Source organism: Pelobates fuscus, chromosome 5, assembly GCF_036172605.1.
Source record: "Pelobates fuscus isolate aPelFus1 chromosome 5, aPelFus1.pri, whole genome shotgun sequence".
Classification (NCBI taxonomy): Eukaryota; Metazoa; Chordata; class Amphibia; order Anura; family Pelobatidae; genus Pelobates; species Pelobates fuscus.
This window is the reverse complement of record NC_086321.1, coordinates 176,731,582-176,751,363: the sequence shown is the minus strand read 5'-3', so window position 1 is coordinate 176,751,363 and position 19,782 is coordinate 176,731,582.

The window sequence follows — 19,782 nt, the reverse complement described above, 5'->3', positions numbered from 1 at the left end:
CCCCACCCACTGCTCAGGGGTGGGGGCCAGAGAGGAGGACATTAGGTCCCCCCCATTCTGATTTAGGGCCCCCACCCACCACTGAGGGGTGGGGGCCCGGGGGGAGGACAATAGGTCCCCCCCCATTATTTTACATTAGGGCCCCCACCCGCCGCTGTTAAATAGACATGCCCCTACTCGCGGTATAACGAGTAGGGGCATAATTTACTAATACTAAGTAACCAATTTAGGTCTTTCAGCCTTTTAGTAGATAGCTCCCTAATACCGTGGGAATTAGGGAGTTATCTACTTATTCATTCCTGTCATTACATTGACTGGCCAAGTAACTTACATTTTATATGAATGTATGTTACTTGATTGTTGTAAGTGTTGCAAATGCTTACAGCTGAATCCTGGCTATGTTTGTATACATTTTATTTAAAATTGTTTACAATGTAACATTCTTCTTCTTTCACTGGGTAAGTATATTAGTACTTAGGCAATACTGTTCTTCGGAACTTCGGCACTTCAGCACTTCGAAACTTCGGAAATTCAGTAATTTCGGAACTTCGGGACCTCGGCAATTCGGCAGTACCCGAATGTCCGAATTGTCCGAAATTCATCCGAATTCATATTCGGACCGAAACGAATTGCACATGTCTAGTTATTAACAGAGCAGGAGATAAGAAATTCAAAATTAGACAGAATTTACAAAAAAGGAAGTATAAACATTACATGAAGTGTTTAGAAAGGCTGTGCAAAGGCTAAATTAGATACAGGAATCTACAATAAAGGAAGTATAAAGATTAGATGGAGTGTTTAGAAAGGCTGTGCAAAGGCTGTATTAGATGCAGGAAGTGTTTAAAGGCTGTGCAATTCACATGCAAGGAGGTGTGACTAGGGCTGCATAAACAAAGCAAATAAACTCCTAAATGACAGAGAATTGAGCAGTGAGACTGCTAAATAATGTTTTTTAGTAACTATAGTGTCCCTTTAAATAGTGGGTCTCCTTACTAAATGCGGACTTCAACTACTGTATTTTTTTTTTCATTGAAATTATAATTGTGGGTTGTAAAGTTACGAAAACAAAAAGTTTAATGACCAGACAAAATCTCTACCTTATTTACTACAAACAGAGGGTTTTACGTGATTTCACAATGATTGTAAAATAGTTGCCTTTTCCTTGTTCCTGTTGAATTTATTTTACTTGTTTGTGAATTGTATAGACACCGTTAAATGAATTAGATAGGAAATGAATGGCTTGAGAGACTTTAGAATTTTTCAGGGACACATATAATTTTGTCATATTTTTGAAAATGCATTAAAAGGGTTGTTGTGCAGGATGTATAATGCATAATCTGGATTGCAGGATGCTTTATTGCTTAATGATATATATATAATATATATTCTTCTGAATTCAACATCCTACAAGGCAACCCTTTTCATGTGCTGCCCATCAATATCTATATGTGATATGTCTCTAAAAACAAGGTGGATCTGGTCACCTTTAAAAGAACACTACAAACGTATTCCTGACCCTATAGTGCATAACCCACCATTTAGGTGGCCTGCCCTACCCCTTACCCCCCTTAAAAGCATGAAAAACTCATCTTATTTCCAGCGCTGTGCGGGTCTGCCGGTACTGGCTCCCCCCCTTGGTGACATGATCAGTATTTTTAGCCAATCCCGTTGGGAAATCATTGGATTGGCTAAAATCAGCAGGGGGCGGGGTCAAACGCTGTTTTGGCCAATCAGCACATCCTCAATGCATCTCTATTAGGAAAATTCCCTGCTCTACATGGAAACGCTGACTGAAAGGGCAGCTTACTGTGCAGCCCTGAGCCAGGAAGCACCTCCAGTGGCCATCTGAAGAGTGGCCACTTGGAGGTGTCTCTAGGGGCAATGTAAACACTGCCTTTTCTCTGAAAACATAGTGTTTGCATGAAAATGCCTGCATATAATGATTATACTCACAAGAACAACTGCATTAAGCTGTAGTTGTTCTGGTGACTATAGTGTCCCTTTAAGCATCGATTGACTTGCATGTACTCAAGGAAGTGTGAAATAAACCCTAATACTCAGTATTATTCCAGTACGTGTTTTGGAGCACCTACATAGTGTGAATGTGGTATGTTATCATGTGAATTTGCATCTTGAAATCTACAAACAAGCTTTGCCTACGTCAGGGGGAAAAAAATATTTCAAAATAAACGTATTTCTGAAAAGTCCAAGATTACAAAGGCTAGAGATTTCCTGGCAGCAGAAACACTATGAAGTATTTCAGAAACAAACACTAACTGCACTGTTACTGCAATCATTCAGCTGAGAATGCAAGCCATGCAATCAAACGCCAATAATAGCAGCAGCTAAAAATAGGCCTGGAAACAAACACAAGGCTTTCATTTATCCTTCAGGAGGATGTAGTGGCATGTGGGAATACCTGGGCCAGGCCAAGCCTATTATGTTTGTCAGAGTAAGAGCAGTGTTGAAAATTTGGAATTTCACACACCTTTTATAATGCTGTTTATCTTTAGTCTGCCAATATGATGTGATCATTTACACTGATTCCCTCACTTCTTGAACGTGTTGAGTATTCAAATATTCCTCACAATCACTGGTGAAATGTATCAGTATTGCTCCAGAAGTAGTAACATGCAGTGTATGAATGCTGCACCTCACACCCTTCAGCTAGGAGTGTTTACACTGGAATGTTTCAGTGAGGGTTAATCAAGCCTCTAGTGGCTGTCTCACTGACAGCCGCTTCTGCGATTTTCACTGTGAAAATCACAGTGAGAAGACGCTGGACTTCCATAGGAAAGCATTGAGTAATGCTTTCCCAGGGGCGGTTTGATTGCGCACACAGCTCTTGCCGCGCATGCGCATTCGGATCTGACGTGGGCAGGGGGTGGAGAGTTCCCCAGCACAGAGGGAGCCCAGCACTGGAGAAAGGTAAGTGGCTGAAGGGGTTTTAACCCCTTCAGCCCAGTGGAAGGGGGGCCCTAAGGGTGGGGGGTACCTAATGACCCTATAGTGCCAGGAAAACGAGTTTGTTTTCCTGGCAATATAGTGGTCCTTTAAGTGCTGCGATGTTAACCCCTTAAGGACCGGCCTGTTTTTGCGATGTTTGTACGTTAAGGACCAGAGCAGTTTTAACACTTTTGTGGTGTTTGTGTTTAGCTGTAATTTTCCGCTCTCTCATTTACGGTTCCCATACAAGTTATATATTGTTTTTTTCAAGACAAGAAGGGCTTTCTTTGCATACCATTATTTGCATTATTTCATATATTGTATTTAAAAAAAATAATAAAATATGGTGAAAAATTTTAAAAAAAACATGTTTTTGGACTTTTACTTGAAAAATCTTTTACTTATCTACAAAAGCTAATGAAAAAAACTGCTAAATAGATTCAAAATTTTGTCCCGAGTTTAAAAACACCCAGTGTTTACATGCTTTATTGCTTTTTTTGCAAGTTATAGGCCTATAAATACAAGTAGGAAATTGCTGTTTCAATATATATATATTTTACATGTATCAATAGTGACATTGTAACACCGTTATCTGTCATAAATCCCGAAACACACCTAACATGTACATATTTTTTTAAAGTAGACAACCCAGGGTATTCAAAATGGGGTATGTCCAGTCTTTTTTAGTAGCCACCTAGTCACAAACACTGGCCAAAGTTAGCATTTATATTTGTTTGTGTGTTAAAAATGCAAAAAACGCTAACTTTGTCCGGTGTTTGTGACTAAGTGGCTACTAAAAAAGGCTGAACATACCCCATTTGCAATACCTTGGGTTGTCTTCTTTTGCAAATGGTATGCCATCATGGGGCTAATTCTCATTCCTTGGCTACCATACGCTCTCAAAGGCAACCTAACCAATCTGACAAATTTCAATAAAAAAAAAAGTAAAATCAAGCCTTATATTTGACCCTGTAACTTTCACAAACACTATAAAACCTCTACATGTGGGGTACTGTTATACTCAGGAGACTTCGCTGAACACAAATATTAGTGTATCAGAACAGTAAAATGTATCACAGCAATAATATCCTCAGTGAAAGTGCTGTTTGTGTGTGAAAAATGCAAAAAACTTCACTTTCACTGACCATATCATCGCTGTGATATGTTTTACTGTTTTGAATCACTAATATTTGTGTTCAGTGAAGTCTCCCGAGTAAAACAGTACCCCCATGTACAGGTTTTAGGGTGTCATAGAAAGTTACAGGGTTAAACACAGTGCTAGCAAATTAAATTATCTGGACTTTCGGCCTGGGTTGGCAGGCAGATACCTCAAATTGCAATCATTAAAATTACTTAATTAGGTAAAAATATTACATAAATACGCACGTAGAATTTTAATATATATACATATTTATATATTTGACGTCTACGTGTATATTTATGAAATTATTTATGTAATTATGTATATGGACATATGTATATTTCGTATTATTTTTATTTATTCATACATAGATATATATCATTACATTCTAAGTGTATTTTGATATAAATATATATATATCAATATCAAAATACTGTTAGAATAAAATTGCATATATATATATATAATTTTTTTAATTATTAAAAATTATTTTTATTTTTTGTTATTTATTTTTAACATATTTGTATTTTATAATATATATATATATATATATATATAACGGAAGATTCAAAGATAGCACTCCAGGGACTTGATAAAATGTAACTTTTATTTTACTCACTAAAACATCAAAGGTGTCAACGTTTCAGCTTGATCCCCTCAAGCTTTCGTCCTGACGAAAGCTTGAGGGGATCAAGCTGAAACGTTGACACCTTTGATGTTTTAGTGAGTAAAATAAAAGTTACATTTTATCAAGTCCCTGGAGTGCTATCTTTGAATCTTCCGTTGTATTTTGGCTGACAAGCACCGGGCATTGGACTACGGATCAGGTGGAGTGCAAGATTATTTGGTTTTTTTATATATATATATATATATATATATACCATATATAGTAATTATATATATGGTATATATTCGTGTGTAATTTAAATATAAGTGTATTTTATATTAATATACGTATATATAAATATAAAAATACACTTAGTATGACATTATATATATGATATATATACATATATTATATATAGGTATATATAGATATAATACATGTGTATATATATCATATATATATATATATATACATATTATTTTTTTACACTGATTGCTATTTTTTTAAACTTTATTTTATGATTTTCTACTTGCAGGGAGACTGTCTGTCAGCACAGACAGTCCCCCTGCAGGCAGACACATGGACCCCTATTGCGGTCATGTGATCGAGTAATCACATGGCCATGGGGTCCTGATCTGCCGAGGGGGGACTGCCCGGGCAGACAGGCAGTCCCCCTGGACCGGGAGGAGCGCTGATCGCCGCCGTGGGACCGACGGCGATCAGGTAAGTAGCCCCAGACCGTTACGACGGTTCAGGACCGTCAGCGGTCCAAACGCACGTTTTACCGCTGACGGTCCTGAACCGTCAGCGGTCCTGAAGGGGTTAAACAATGCAGTTCCAGGGAACTGAAATGTTTACATTGCAGCTCTAAGTCTGACCTCTGTGGCTGTCTAACACACAGCCACTAGAGGGCTTCCGGAATCCAAACTGACTTTTGGCCCTCACGGATCTCCAGCGTCAGAATTTCCCCATAGGAAAGCATTAAATAATGCTTTCCTATGGGGAGGTCTAATGCGCGCGCGGCTTACGTTGGCTGGGGAGAAGCTTGGGTGGAGCCTGACCCAGTGCCAAGGGACATCAGCGCTGGATTCAGGTAAGTGGTTTAAGGGGTTTTAACTCCTTCAGCCCTAAGGGAGAGGGGCACTCCAGGAGACTATAGTGCCAGGAAAACATGATCCTTCCTTACATTTCAAGACAAGAAAACTGAATAGGATTTAGATCCGTTCATTTCTCCTTTAATCTAGGAGCTAGAATTTGGTTAAATGTCTTAAACATGTGGTTCAATGCACATTTCCAGCTCAGGCATTGTCTCTTCTCAAGAACATTAGCTATCTACTAAAAGGCTGAAAGACCTAAATTGGTCTTTCAGCCAAATTTACTAATACTAAGTAAAGATTACTTAGTATTAGTAAAATATGCCCCTACTCTCTATACTGTGAGTAGGGGCATGTCTATTTAACAGTGAGCAGCCTAGGACCCTATTTTTTTTTTAACAGTGAGCAGCCACAGGCTGCTCACTGTTTAATAGGCATGCCCATATTCGCGGTATAGCGAGTAGGGGCAAAATTTACTAATACTAAGTAATTTTTACTTAGTATTAGTAAATTTGGCTGAAAGACCAATTTAGGTCTTTCAGCCTTTTGGTAGATAACTCCCTAATACCGTGGGAATTAGGGAGTTATCTACTAAGCGGCAGCAAGAGAAGTCCCGAAGTTCCGAAGTGCCGAAGATGTCAAATTTCCGAAGTGTTGAAGTACCAAATTGCCGAAGTCCCGAATTTCACAATGCAGAACCGAACCGAAAATTTTCCCCATGCACATGCCTACTGGCCAGTTGCCCACAGGTAATGTGTCATTCTGTCAGTGTAAGTGTATGTGTGTGTGTGTCTGTCTGTCTGTATCATGGTCTGTGTCATGGTGTGTGTCTGTGTCATGGTGTGTGTCTGTGTCATGGTGTGTGTCTGTGTCATGGTGTGTGTCTGTGTCTTGGTCTGTCTGTGTCATGGTGTGTGTCTGTGTCATGGTCTGTCTGTGTCATGCTGTGTGTCTCGGTGTCAAGGTGTGTGTGTGTCTGTGCCATGGTGCGTATGTCTGTGCCATGGTGTGTGTGTCTGTCTGTGTCATGGTGTGTGTTTGTGTCTGTCTGTGTCATGGTGTGTGTGTCTGTATCATGGTCTGTGTCTGTCTGTCTGTGTCATGGTGTGTGTGTCTGTGTCATGGTCTCTCTGTGTCTGTCATGGTCTGTCTGTGTCTGTCATGGTGTGTGTGTCTGTCTGTATCATGGAGTATGTGTGTCTGTGTCGTGTGTGTTTGTCTGTCATGGTGTGTGTGTGTGCATCTGTGTGTGTGTGTGTCATGGTGTGTGTCTGTCATAGTATATGAGTGTGTCATGGGGTGTGTGTGTCTGTCATGGTATATGTGTGTGTGTTTAAAAATAGTGTTTTTACTCACCTTTTTTTATTTCCCACGCCGTGCTGGTCTCCCCTCGACTGGCCCAGCGTCTATGGCTGAGATCATCAAGCTTGATGATCTCTGCTGTTCCAATGCTCTGCCATAGGATTGGCTGCAAAACGCTACACCAATCAGCATCTCCTCATAGAGATGCATTGAATCAATGTATCTCTATGGGGAACGTTCAGTGGCTCCACAGCTTGGAGGCCCTGAATGTAGGTGCTGCACACTGGAAGCAGCTCTAGTGACCATCTGAATGACTGTCACTAGAGGTGTCACTAGGAAGCAATGTAAACACTGCCATTTCTCTGAAAAGTCAGTGTTTACATTGAAAAAGCCTGCAGGGACAGGCTATAGACACCAGAACCACTACATTAAGCTGTGTGTGTGTGTGTGTGTGTGTGCACCTGCTAGTGAGTGAGCTTGCTTGCGTGTGTGTGTGCCTGCTAGTGAGTGAGCTTGTGTTTTTATGCCAATGAGCTCATGTATATCAGTGAGATTGTTTGTCTATGAGGCTGTGTATCAATGAGCTTGTGTGTGTCAGTGAGATTGTCTGTGTCTGCATGTGAGTATGCCTACTGTATAATTAAACATTTTACTCTGAAAAGACCAATATTTTATATTAGAAAAAGCAATATATATTTGATATATATATATTACTCAATCATCTGGGGTGGCAAGACATTGCCTTATATATTACATGCAAAAATATATGGCGCAATGACTTATGGGGCCGGCATAGATTTTTTTTTCCAGGGCTGCTTTGTATCCCCAGTCCGGCTCTGCAAGAGGGTATCAAGTGACAAAAGTATCATATGTATTTTATTTGAAATATTTATAAAATAATGATTTTAATGCTGTTGTTTACAATTAATATCATTGTTACACAGAAAACGATTCAATACTGAGAGCAAAAGACTAAAAATGGCTAAAAGGTTACATTACCAGATAAGTATTCTTGTCTATAATGAGTAAACGTTAAAACCTGCATCAGTTTTTGTACTTGCGAGCACCATAAGCACTGTACTGGAACACCATAACCACCGTAAACCCCACAAATCGCAGCAACTTGGTTGGGGTCTCGCTGTCCTCCACCCACCTTGGACCCAAGACCAGGATCCAGCTTCCAGTAGGTAGACCTCTCCTAGTCCAGAGAGCATAGCAGGAACAGCTCTTATAAGAGCTAGTGATTATACTCAGGGGAGTATTGTGATATAGCAACCCCCAAAGTGAATGCAGTTCTCCAATCCCCCAGACATGAGCCAAGACTTCATGAAGGGGTAAACGAATCTCAGTTTAATGAGAGCCTGTCAGGATCGGGACAGGGATCCAACACGCAGAGTACGAACAGGAGAGATGTACGTATACCGGACCTTAGAATGGCCGGACTAACGTAAGGAGAAAGCAAAGAATGGTCAGAGACAAGCCGAGGTCAAAGGACACGAGAGGTAAACAGGAACGATAGTACAAGCCGAGTCAAAACCAAATAGAACAATAGACATAAGAGCACTGAGGGACCAGACAAGCTAGAACCACGACAGGGCAATGAACCATTACACACATCCCTCTTTTATACCCTGGTTCTTTAATTGATGACTCCGCCCTTGCCGAGCCCTGATTGGTTGTTCCGAACTAGATTGACAGGTCGGGATGTGATTGCCGTCATGACGTCGGCTCCTGAGCGTCGTGTCATAAAAGGAAGCGGGGTTCTCGCGGCCGGCGTGGGAATGACTATGAGAGCTGTGAGGATTGGATGAATCAGCCCCGCTGAGAGAACGGCCGTCGGGAAGTCTAACCTCCTCCGAGGTAGAGACTTCAGGTACCCTGACAGTACCCCCCCCTCCAGAAACGCCCACCGGGCGGAAGGAACCGGGGCGAGACGGAAAGCGAGCATGAAAAGCCCTGAGAAGGCGAGGAGCATGCACATCCTCCTGGACCACGCAAGACCTCTCCTCAGGACCATATCCTTTCCAGTCAACAAGATATTGCAACTTCCCCTGAGAAATCCGAGAATCGAGGATGGAATTGATCTCATACTCCTCCTGACCCTCAACCTGGACAGAACGAGGGGAAGACACAGTGGAGGAAAATCTGTTACACACCAAAGGCTTCAATAAAGAAACATGAAAGGAGTTCGGGATGCGTAAGGCAGGCGGAAGGGCCAGACGATATGCAACAGGATTTATACGAGACAGAACCCTGTAAGGGCCTATGTAACGAGGAGCAAATTTCATGGAAGGAACTTTCAAGCGGATGTTTCTGGTACTCAACCATACCCTATCACCCGGAGAGAACACAGGAGCCACCCTTCTGCGTTTGTCAGCGTGTCGTTTGGACACCATGGAATTATGAATAAGGATTTGTCGAGTCTGATCCCACAACTTTCTCAGATTGGCAACATGAATATCAACCGACGGTATCCCCTGGGAGGGGGAGGCCGACGGAAGAACGGAAGGATGAAAGCCATAATTCATGAAAAAGGGGCTAGAACGAGTAGAATCGCAAACACTGTTGTTGTGCGCAAACTCCGCCCAAGGAATCAGACCAACCCAATCGTCCTGGTGTTCAGAAACAAAACAACGCAAGAACTGTTCAACCTTTTGGTTGGTGTGTTCGGCAGCCCCATTGGACTGGGGATGATAGGCAGAGGAAAAATGTAATTTGATACCAAGCTGAGAACAGAAGGATCTCCAAAACCGGGAAACAAATTGGGAACCTCTATCAGAAACGATTTCAGAAGGAATCCCATGTAAACGAAAAATCTCCCTCGCGAAAATTTCAGCCAATTCGGGAGAAGAGGGCAATTTGAGCAGAGGTACAAAATGAGCCATTTTGGTAAACCTGTCAATTACTGTGAGGATAACCGTATGTTTCTTGGAAACCGGTAAATCAACGATGAAGTCCATAGCCAGACAAGACCATGGTTTCTCAGGAATTTCTAGGGGGTGCAAAAGCCCACATGGAAGCGTATGAGGTTGTTTAGTCCTCATACAGACATCACATGCCCCGACGAATTCCTTAAGATCCTTACGTAATGAAGGCCACCAGAAATCTTTAGAAATCAGAGAACATGACTTGCGTATGCCAGGATGTCCGGCAAATTTACTGTTATGAAAACACTGCATAAGTTCCAGTTGGAGTTTAGGAGGAACGAAGTAACGGTCCCCCGGAATAGGTCCGGGTACCAGATGTTGTAACTTCTTGATCTCATCCAGCAACGGAGAATGAATCTTGATGCTAGTGCTAGCAATAATATTACGCTTGGGAACAATAGAAGAAAAAACCATATCAGGCATAGTAGAAGGTTCATGTTGACGGGACAATGCATCGGCCTTAGAATTCTTAGAACCAGGTCTATAAGTGAGCACATAGTTGAAATGAGTAAGGAACAAAGACCAACGAGCCTGCCTGGCAGACAATCGCTTGGCTTCCCCAATATATGACAAATTCTTGTGATCCGTCAAAATAGTGACCGGGTGTAAGGTCCCTTCCAACAAATGTCTCCACTCCTTTAAAGCCATAATTACCGCTAACAGTTCCCTGTCACCAATATCATACTTTTTAAAAACACCCCAAAAGTACCCTAAAAATACATAAAACCCGACAAATGTTACATCTCCTGATAGCCCTGTGTTGCTGCCCCGGCCGCGCGTTAGAATCGCTCGGGGCTCAAGTTCATGATCCCATCAGGTGGCCCATGCTGTTAGGGCTACCCAATGGCAATGAATATCCAGGGGGCCCCCGGTCAGAGCTACAGCGCTTTAACAGCGCGACCGGGACCCTGTGATGATGTCAGACGCTGGGAGGAAGTGACTGCCCCGGTCACTCCTCCCAACTATCAGAGAGAGACGCATGGAAGGAAGGAGAGGGAGTCAGAGTGGGGACTCTGACTCCCATCAGCCTGAGCCACCACTGGACCTCAGGGAAAGTCACCCTCCTGCACCTAAAAGGTAGGAAACACGAGGGTGACTTAAACATTTTGCATGTGTGTGTGTTAGTGTATGTGTGTTTGTGTATGTATGTGTAGCGGTACTTACCCTCTCCAGGGGCCGTCCGGGGTCCTCCCTTCTCGCCGCGCGCGGTCCTGCTCCTGCACGAGCCGCGCGCGGCTCAGCCAACGATGGGATCAGTCAGGCGGGCAGTGACCGCGAGAAGCGGTCACATGTCCCGCCCGACACTAAGAGCGCGCCGCGCGTCTCGGGCGCGCTCTTAAAGGGACAGTGGGAGACTAAATTAGAATCAGTCTCCCATTGGCCCCTGTCAGGCCACATTCCCCATTCACTCACGTTTTGGGGGCGTGGATATGACAGGAGCCAATCAAAGTGAACCTTAGGGTTTTTATACTCACCTGTTTCCCCTTGCTCCTTGCCCTATCGTGGTTTCTGTCCAGTTCCCTTTAGTGCTTGTATCGTTCAGTTGGTTTTTTGGTGCTTGACCTTGGCTTTGTTCCTGACTCCGCTCTCTCCTTATCCTTGCTTGCTTATCCGCTGTTTTGTCCTCTGTGTACCAGTCCTCGGCTTGTTCTACGTTACGCTGTCTCTCAGTTCCCTTAAACCTCGGCTTGTTCTGACTCTGTCTTTCTCTCGTCCTAGTCCGGCCATTCTAAGGTCCGGTAAGACGAACACTGTTTCTTGTCTCTTGACTGTGAACTATTCCTGCGTGTTGGGGTATATTACCGTGACATTACGATAGGGCCATGGACCCCGCAGGTTTAGGTCAACAGATGGCCACTCATGAGGCTAGATTCGCAGAACAGGATCACCGTATGGATCAAATGGCTCAAGCCATCCAGACACTGTTATCCAGATCTGTTCCGGTACCTGTACCTACGCCTCCTGTAAACCCTATACCGGACACAGCTAATATGTCTAATGCTTCTGCACATCTAACCCCGCCACCTAGGTATGGAGGGGACGCTAAGACATGTAGGGGATTCCTTAATCAAGTAGAATTCCACTTCGAAATGTACCCACGTTCATTTCCCACAGACAGATCTAAGGTGGGTTTTCTTATGCACCAGCTTACGGATAAGGCACTAGAATGGGCAAATCCTATTTGGGAGGCTAATGGGCCTATGGTACACGACTTTAATAGCTTCCTCACAGCGTTCCGTAGAACATTTGACACGACTAAAAGGTCAAAAAATGCCGCCAGGGCATTAATGAGAATAAAGCAAGGATCTAAATCTGTAGCCGATTATGCTATTCAGTTCCGGACCCTTGCCTCACAGGTAGATTGGACTAATAATGGCCTTACTACTGCCTTTATGGAAGGTCTGTCTGATACTATCTTAGATGAGGTAGCAGCTAAGGACCTCCCTGTACCGCTGGAGGACCTGATTGACTATCTTATCGATATAGATAACAGGATCCGTGACAGGTTATATACCAGGTCCAGAAATAGACATTTTGTTCCCTTTAACTCCCCTAGAGCTGAGACTCCCGAGGGATCTAAAGGTTCTGAGGAGGAACCTATGCAGTTAGGGGTTGCTAAACTTACCGACGCTGAAAAGCTTTATAGGAGAAAGGAGGGACTTTGTCTTTATTGTGGTAGGAGGGGTCATATGAGACAAGAATGTCCCGTGCGTCCGGGAAACTATCGCACCTAAGACCGTATAGAGGACTGGCCTTGGGTGTGACATCACAGTCCTCAGATTTGCCTCTTAATAAGCTACTTCTTCCTGTTTCCCTGCACCTTGATAGTAACTGCATAGCAGGGAATATACTAGCCCTGGTTGATTCCGGAGCGGCCGAAAACTTTATTGATTCCAGTTTTGTCAAGGAGAATAACATACCCACCAGAGAGAAGGAGACACCCTTGGCCGTTGAGGCCATAGATGGTAGACCATTATGCTCTCCTATTATCACACATGAGACTGTTCCCCTACATATGTCTACAGGGGTGTTACACTCTGAGACCATTCGGTTTCAGATCATTACTTCTCCTTCCTCTCACCTCGTGTTAGGGTATCCTTGGTTACGTACTCATAATCCCACCATTGATTGGGAGTCAGGACAAATAGTTTCTTGGAGTGATTCTTGCCAAGAGTCTTGTGTTGTTAAAGTCACCCCTTTGAATTCTACTCATATTCCTCCCGTGCCTACGGTCATACCCTCTCAGTACCTGTCTCTTAAATCTGTTTTTGATAAAAGGGAGGCTGAAAGATTGCCACCTCACAGGCCTTACGATTGTGCAATTAATTTATTACCTGGTACGATGCCTCCCAAAGGGAGAATATATCCTTTATCTCCTCAGGAGAATCTGGTTATGGAGGAATATATCAAGGAATCTCTAGAGAAGGGATTTATAAGAAGATCCTCTTCCCCGGCAGGGGCTGGGTTCTTCTTTGTGTCTAAGAAAGATGGCGAATTAAGGCCTTGTATTGACTATAGGGGCCTTAATAAAATCACCGTCAAAAATGCGTACCCCATACCTTTGATCACAGAACTTTTTGATAGGCTTAAACAGGCCACAGTTTTTACTAAATTGGACCTTAGGGGTGCTTACAACCTCATACGTATCAAAAAGGATCACGAGTGGAAGACTGCTTTCAATACCAGGAGTGGCCACTACGAGTACACTGTGATGCCCTTTGGTCTTTGTAACGCCCCAGCAGTTTTTCAAGAATTTATTAATGATGTCCTACGTCAATTTATACATACATTCGTTATAGTATACTTGGACGACATATTAATTTATTCTAATGATTTACAGACTCATCACATGCATGTTAAATTAGTGTTGAGAACTCTTCTGGTTAACGGTCTCTATTGCAAACTCGAAAAATGTTCATTTGATCAATCTGAAGTCCAATTCTTGGGTTATATAATCTCTGCCAAGGGTTTTCGTATGGATCCCAAGAAACTGTCTGCCATTATGGAATGGCCTCTGCCCCAGGGTTTGAAAGCCATTCAGCGTTTTCTGGGGTTCTCTAATTATTATAGGCGTTTTATTAAAGGGTTTTCTGCCATTCTAGCGCCTATAACCAGAATGACCAAGAAGGATGGTAATACTCATGTCTGGAAACCAGAAGCACTCGAGGCCTTTGAATTCTTGAAAGCTACATTTGCCTCTGCTCCTGTTTTACAGCATCCTGTCCCTTCACTGCCCTTTATTCTTGAGGTTGATGCTTCTGAGATAGGGGTAGGTGCTATCTTGTCTCAAAGAGATTCACCTGAAAAGCCGTTACACCCTTGTGGCTTCTTTTCCAGACAGATGTCCAAAGCAGAGAGGAATTATGATGTAGGCAATCGTGAACTCCTTGCTATCATTTTGGCGCTCAAGGAATGGAGACATCTGCTAGAGGGTACCAGGGATCCTATCCTCATTTTAACGGATCACAAAAACCTCTCATACCTTAGTGAAGCAAAAAGATTGTCTTCTAGGCAGGCCAGGTGGTCTCTGTTTTTGTCTCGTTTTAATTACATAATCACTTACAGACCGGGTGATCGTAATACTAAAGCTGACGCTCTGTCCAGACAATTCGAGACTACTGACAAACTCGAGGTCGATGTTACCCCTGTCATTCCGCCTGACAGAATAATAGCGACTACTGTTCTTTCTATTTCGTCTTCTCTCTTACAGACTATTCAGGCTAAACAAAACTTGGCTCCTGAGGAGAGGCCTGCTGATAAGCTATTCGTTGATATACCAGAGAGACGAGACATCTTGTCGTTATATCATGACACTAGAACTGCTGGACACCCTGGTATTTCTAAGACAGTCTCAGCAGTTTCTAGATATTTCTGGTGGGCGTCCTTGCGCAAGGACGTCACCGATTACGTTAATGCCTGTAGCACTTGTGCCAGTATGAAGTCCTCCCACAGAGTTCCCTGTGGGTGTTGCATCCGTTGCCCATACCCGAGAGGCCATGGTCCAATATATCCATGGATTTTATTGTTGAATTACCTCCCTCTAATGGTAAAACTGTCATCCTGATGATTGTGGATCGTTTTTCTAAGATGGCTCATTTTGTGTCTCTTGTCAAATTGCCATCATCCAAGGAACTTGCCTCTATCTTTGCCGGGCAGGTGTTTCGGTTGCATGGTATTCCCACTTCGATCGTGTCCGATAGGGGTAGCCAGTTTATTTCCAGATTCTGGAGAGCGTTTTGTGCAGAGATGGGTATCTCCCTCTCGTTTTCTTCAGCCTACCACCCCCAGTCTAATGGAGCTGCTGAACGTGCCAACCAATCTCTGGAGCAGTATCTTCGCTGTTTCGTGTCCCACCATCAGAACAATTGGGCTGACCTGCTTCCTTGGGCTGAGTTTGCTCGTAATAATGCTGCTCATGAATCCTCCGGTAACAGCCCTTTTTACGTTGTGTATGGCCGGCATCCCGTGGTTCTTCCAGCTGCATTCTCCTTACAGGGCATGCCAGCTCTGGACGAACATTTGGCTAGTCTACGTAATACTTGGGAGCAGGTTCAGTGTTCTTTGGTGGCCTCAGCTGCTCGCCAGAAGGTTCACGCTGACAAGCATCGCAGGGCGGCTCCATCCTATGCGGTGGGAGACCGGGTTTGGCTTTCTACTCGCAATATTCGTCTTCGTGTGCCTTCTATGAAGTTGGCCCCTCGTTTTATTGGTCCTTTTCGTATCTTGCATGTGGTTAATCCTGTCTCGTATGCATTGGATCTTCCAAAAAATCTACGCATTCCTAACGTGTTTCATACCTCCTTGTTAAAACCCCTCCTGTGCAACCGTTTTACTCGGCATGTCCCCCCTCCTCCTCCGGTTTCGGTGGAGGGCCATGAGGAGTTTGAAGTGGCGGCTGTAATTGACTCTCGCTTGCTTCGGAGTCGCCTCCAATATCTGGTACATTGGAAGGGCTATGGGCCTGAGGAACGCAGTTGGATTTCCGCTGAAGCTGTTCACGCTCCTCGCCTTGTGCGTTCTTTCCACGCTCGTTTTCCTGCCAGGCCTGCTCCTCCCCGCCCGGTGGGCGTGTCTTCAGGGGGGGGTACTGTAGCGGTACTTACCCTCTCCAGGGGCCGGCCGGGGTCCTCCCTTCTCGCCGCGCGCGGTCCTGCTCCTGCACGAGCCGCGCGCGGCTCAGCCAACGATGGGATCAGTCAGGCGGGCAGTGACCGCGAGAAGCGGTCACATGTCCCGCCCGACACTAAGAGCGCGCCGCGCGTCTCGGGCGCGCTCTTAAAGGGACAGTGGGAGACTAAATTAGAATCAGTCTCCCATTGGCCCCTGTCAGGCCACATTCCCCATTCACTCACGTTTTGGGGGCGTGGATATGACAGGAGCCAATCAAAGTGAACCTTAGGGTTTTTATACTCACCTGTTTCCCCTTGCTCCTTGCCCTATCGTGGTTTCTGTCCAGTTCCCTTTAGTGCTTGTATCGTTCAGTTGGTTTTTTGGTGCTTGACCTTGGCTTTGTTCCTGACTCCGCTCTCTCCTTATCCTTGCTTGCTTATCCGCTGTTTTGTCCTCTGTGTACCAGTCCTCGGCTTGTTCTACGTTACGCTGTCTCTCAGTTCCCTTAAACCTCGGCTTGTTCTGACTCTGTCTTTCTCTCGTCCTAGTCCGGCCATTCTAAGGTCCGGTAAGACGAACACTGTTTCTTGTCTCTTGACTGTGAACTATTCCTGCGTGTTGGGGTATATTACCGTGACAGTATGTGTGTCTGTATGTGTGCTTGTGTCTATGTGTATCTGTTTGTCTGCATGTGTGTGTGGGGAGGGGGGTGGAAGTATGGGGGAAGGGAGACGTAGATATATGAGGCGGGGGGGCGGTGAGTAGACGTATTGGTGGGGGGGCGGGGATAGACCTATGGGGGGGGGGCCAGGGCAATTTTCGCACCAGGGCCCCGTGGTTTGTAGTTACGTCTCTGAAGCAAGGGATATAAAAACAAAATATCCCTGTACATATAATTTTAAAAAATGTGATGTGATAGGTAGGAGATGTAAATCTGGACTGATCTTTGAATGAAAATGTTCTAGGAAAAGGATACGGAAAACACACACATAGTAAAATACTGCTTAGGTATATGTACTGAACGTATATATTTCTAAACTTTTTTTAGTTTAGTAAATACACACATACTCTATATATAAAATAATAACTAGATAATATTGTAGTCATTCTTAATCAGATTAAAATATTTGGATTAGTTTTAGATGAGTGCTGATGTAACCAGTTACATTTGTGGTGTGTGTAAAGATTCAGCAATTGTTATACAGATTCTCAAAAAATGAAGGGTGTTCTTGATGTTAAGTGGCATACAGAAACTTTTTTTTCCTCTCTAAATCCTCACTTCTTTTTCCTTTCACTGTATCTCAATACCAGGGAGCCACAATTTTTGTCTTTCTTGATGTCTGCAGGTTGATCTTTGATCTGTGAGATTCCTTAGACTGATGGATTGTGGGTAAATTAGCTTGCAACTAAAAGGGAATTTTGCTTTTAAGCTCCATCCATGGACTAGTTAGAGGAATCTATAATAACTATCAGCATTTTTTTTTTCTTGTTTCCTTTTTCTTTGTGTAGCGGTACTTACCCTTCCAGGTGCCGACCGGGGTCCTCTATTCAAGCCGCGCGCGGCTCAGCTGCTGCACGAGCCGCGCGCGGCTCATCCGACGGCTGGAACTGGAAGGTGGGCAGTGATCGCGAGAAGTGGTCACGTGTCCCGCCTGACTCTAAGAGCGCGCCGTGAGTCTCGGGCGCGCTCTTAAAGGGAAAGTGGGAGCCTAAATTAGAAATTAGCTCCCATTGGTCCCTGTCATGCCACACTCCCCATACAATTACCTTTTGGGGGCGTGGATATGACAGGGACCAATCAAAATAGATGTTTAGTTATATATACTTACCTCTTTCCCTTAGTTCCTTGCCCTATCGTGGTTTCTGTTACAGTTCCCTTTAGCGCTTGTTGTGTTCAGTTGTGTTCCTTCGTATTTGACCTTGGCTTTGTATTCTGACTTTGTTTACTCTTTATCCTTATCCTTATCTGTTTGCCGGCTTGCTGTTTTCGGTGTACCAGACCCCGGCTAGTTCTGGTTTGCGCTGTCTCTTTGTGCCCTTGACCTCGGATCGTTTCTGACTCTGTACTTCTCCTATATACGTCAAGTCCGGCCACTCTAAGGTCCGGTAGACGTATCTCTCCTCTGTGTTGTCTTCTGTTTAGCTGGATCCTGCGTGTTGGGGTATATTCTCGTTACATTACCATAGGGCCATGGACCCCACAGATTTAGCTCAGCAGATGGCGTCCCATGAGGCTAGATTTGTAGAGCAGGATCATCGTATGGATCAGATAGCCCAGGCTCTCCAGACGCTCTTATCTAGAACCATTCCAGCAACAACACCTAACCCTCCTACACCCCTTCTTCCTGAAGTATCTACTTTGTCTAATACTTCGGCCCATTTAACACCTCCTCCTAGGTATGGAGGGAACTCTAAGACATGCAGAGGTTTCATTAATCAAATAGAATTCCACTTTGAGATGTATCCACGTTCCTTTCCCACAGATAGGTCTAAAGTGGGGTTTCTTATGCACCAACTTACCGATAAAGCACTTGAGTGGGCAAATCCTATTTGGGAAGCTAATGGACCTATGGTGCATGATTTCAATAGTTTTCTTACGGCTTTTCGTCGAACTTTTGACACATGAAAAGGTCAAAAAATGCCGCATGAGCATTAATGAGAATTAAACAGGGTTATAGGTCGGTGCCTGATTATGCTATTCAGTTTCGTACCCTTGCTTCACAGGTAGATTGGACCAACAATGGGTTAACTACTGCCTTCATGGAAGGTTTATCAGACACTATATTGGATGAGGTAGCAGCTAAAGAGCTTCCTATTGCATTAGAGGACCTTATTGACTACATCATTGATATTGTCAGACCTTCCGGCATTCGCTAACCGTGGACTTCCGGGTTCTCGGAGCGCGGCCACTCCCCCTCCTATGACGCGGTCGTTCCCAGGGTTCATAGAGAGTCCGCGTCAACACCACAGTGCTGGATCAACTCGAAAGCTCCCGCGAACTTCAAACTGAAAATTTACTTCTACTGTGTATCGGACCCGGACTGTTTAATCATTTACCCTCCTTCTCCTCTCCTACGACCTCGGACTGTTTTTGGATATTCTCTTGCCTGCTGCAACCTCGATTCTCTGTGGAATCTCCATCACCACTTTGGATTATCACTCCTTCATAAGTTAAGTAAACCAGATTGGCTCAACCTTAATATATAACCATCCTAAATCTAAGTGGTTCGCTATCTGCTCCACATCAACTCATAATCTTGTTTCCAACACCTACTTATTAATTATCTGCATCCTAATTTGGAACTTCTCGCTGGTTGTGTTAAATTTACCTCATCCTAAAACAACTTCAAACACCGCTGCTGGTTATAACCTGCCAGGAATTAAAGAGACAGTTCAATTGGATTATCTTTTTTATTTAAAGTAATAAACATTATCAAACTCAGAAATCTGCAGTTGTTTCCATCTTATCAACAATTGAGCGTTACAGATTGATCCAGCCTAATTAATGGATACAGCAGATCTCACTTCTGAAATCACCAGATTAAACCAAAGGGTGGATACTCTCACTCAAGGCATGCAAGATCTACAGATCACCAATGAAAGAATCCTTACTTATGTAAGGGACTTGCAAACCCATACTCCTCACACAGTTAC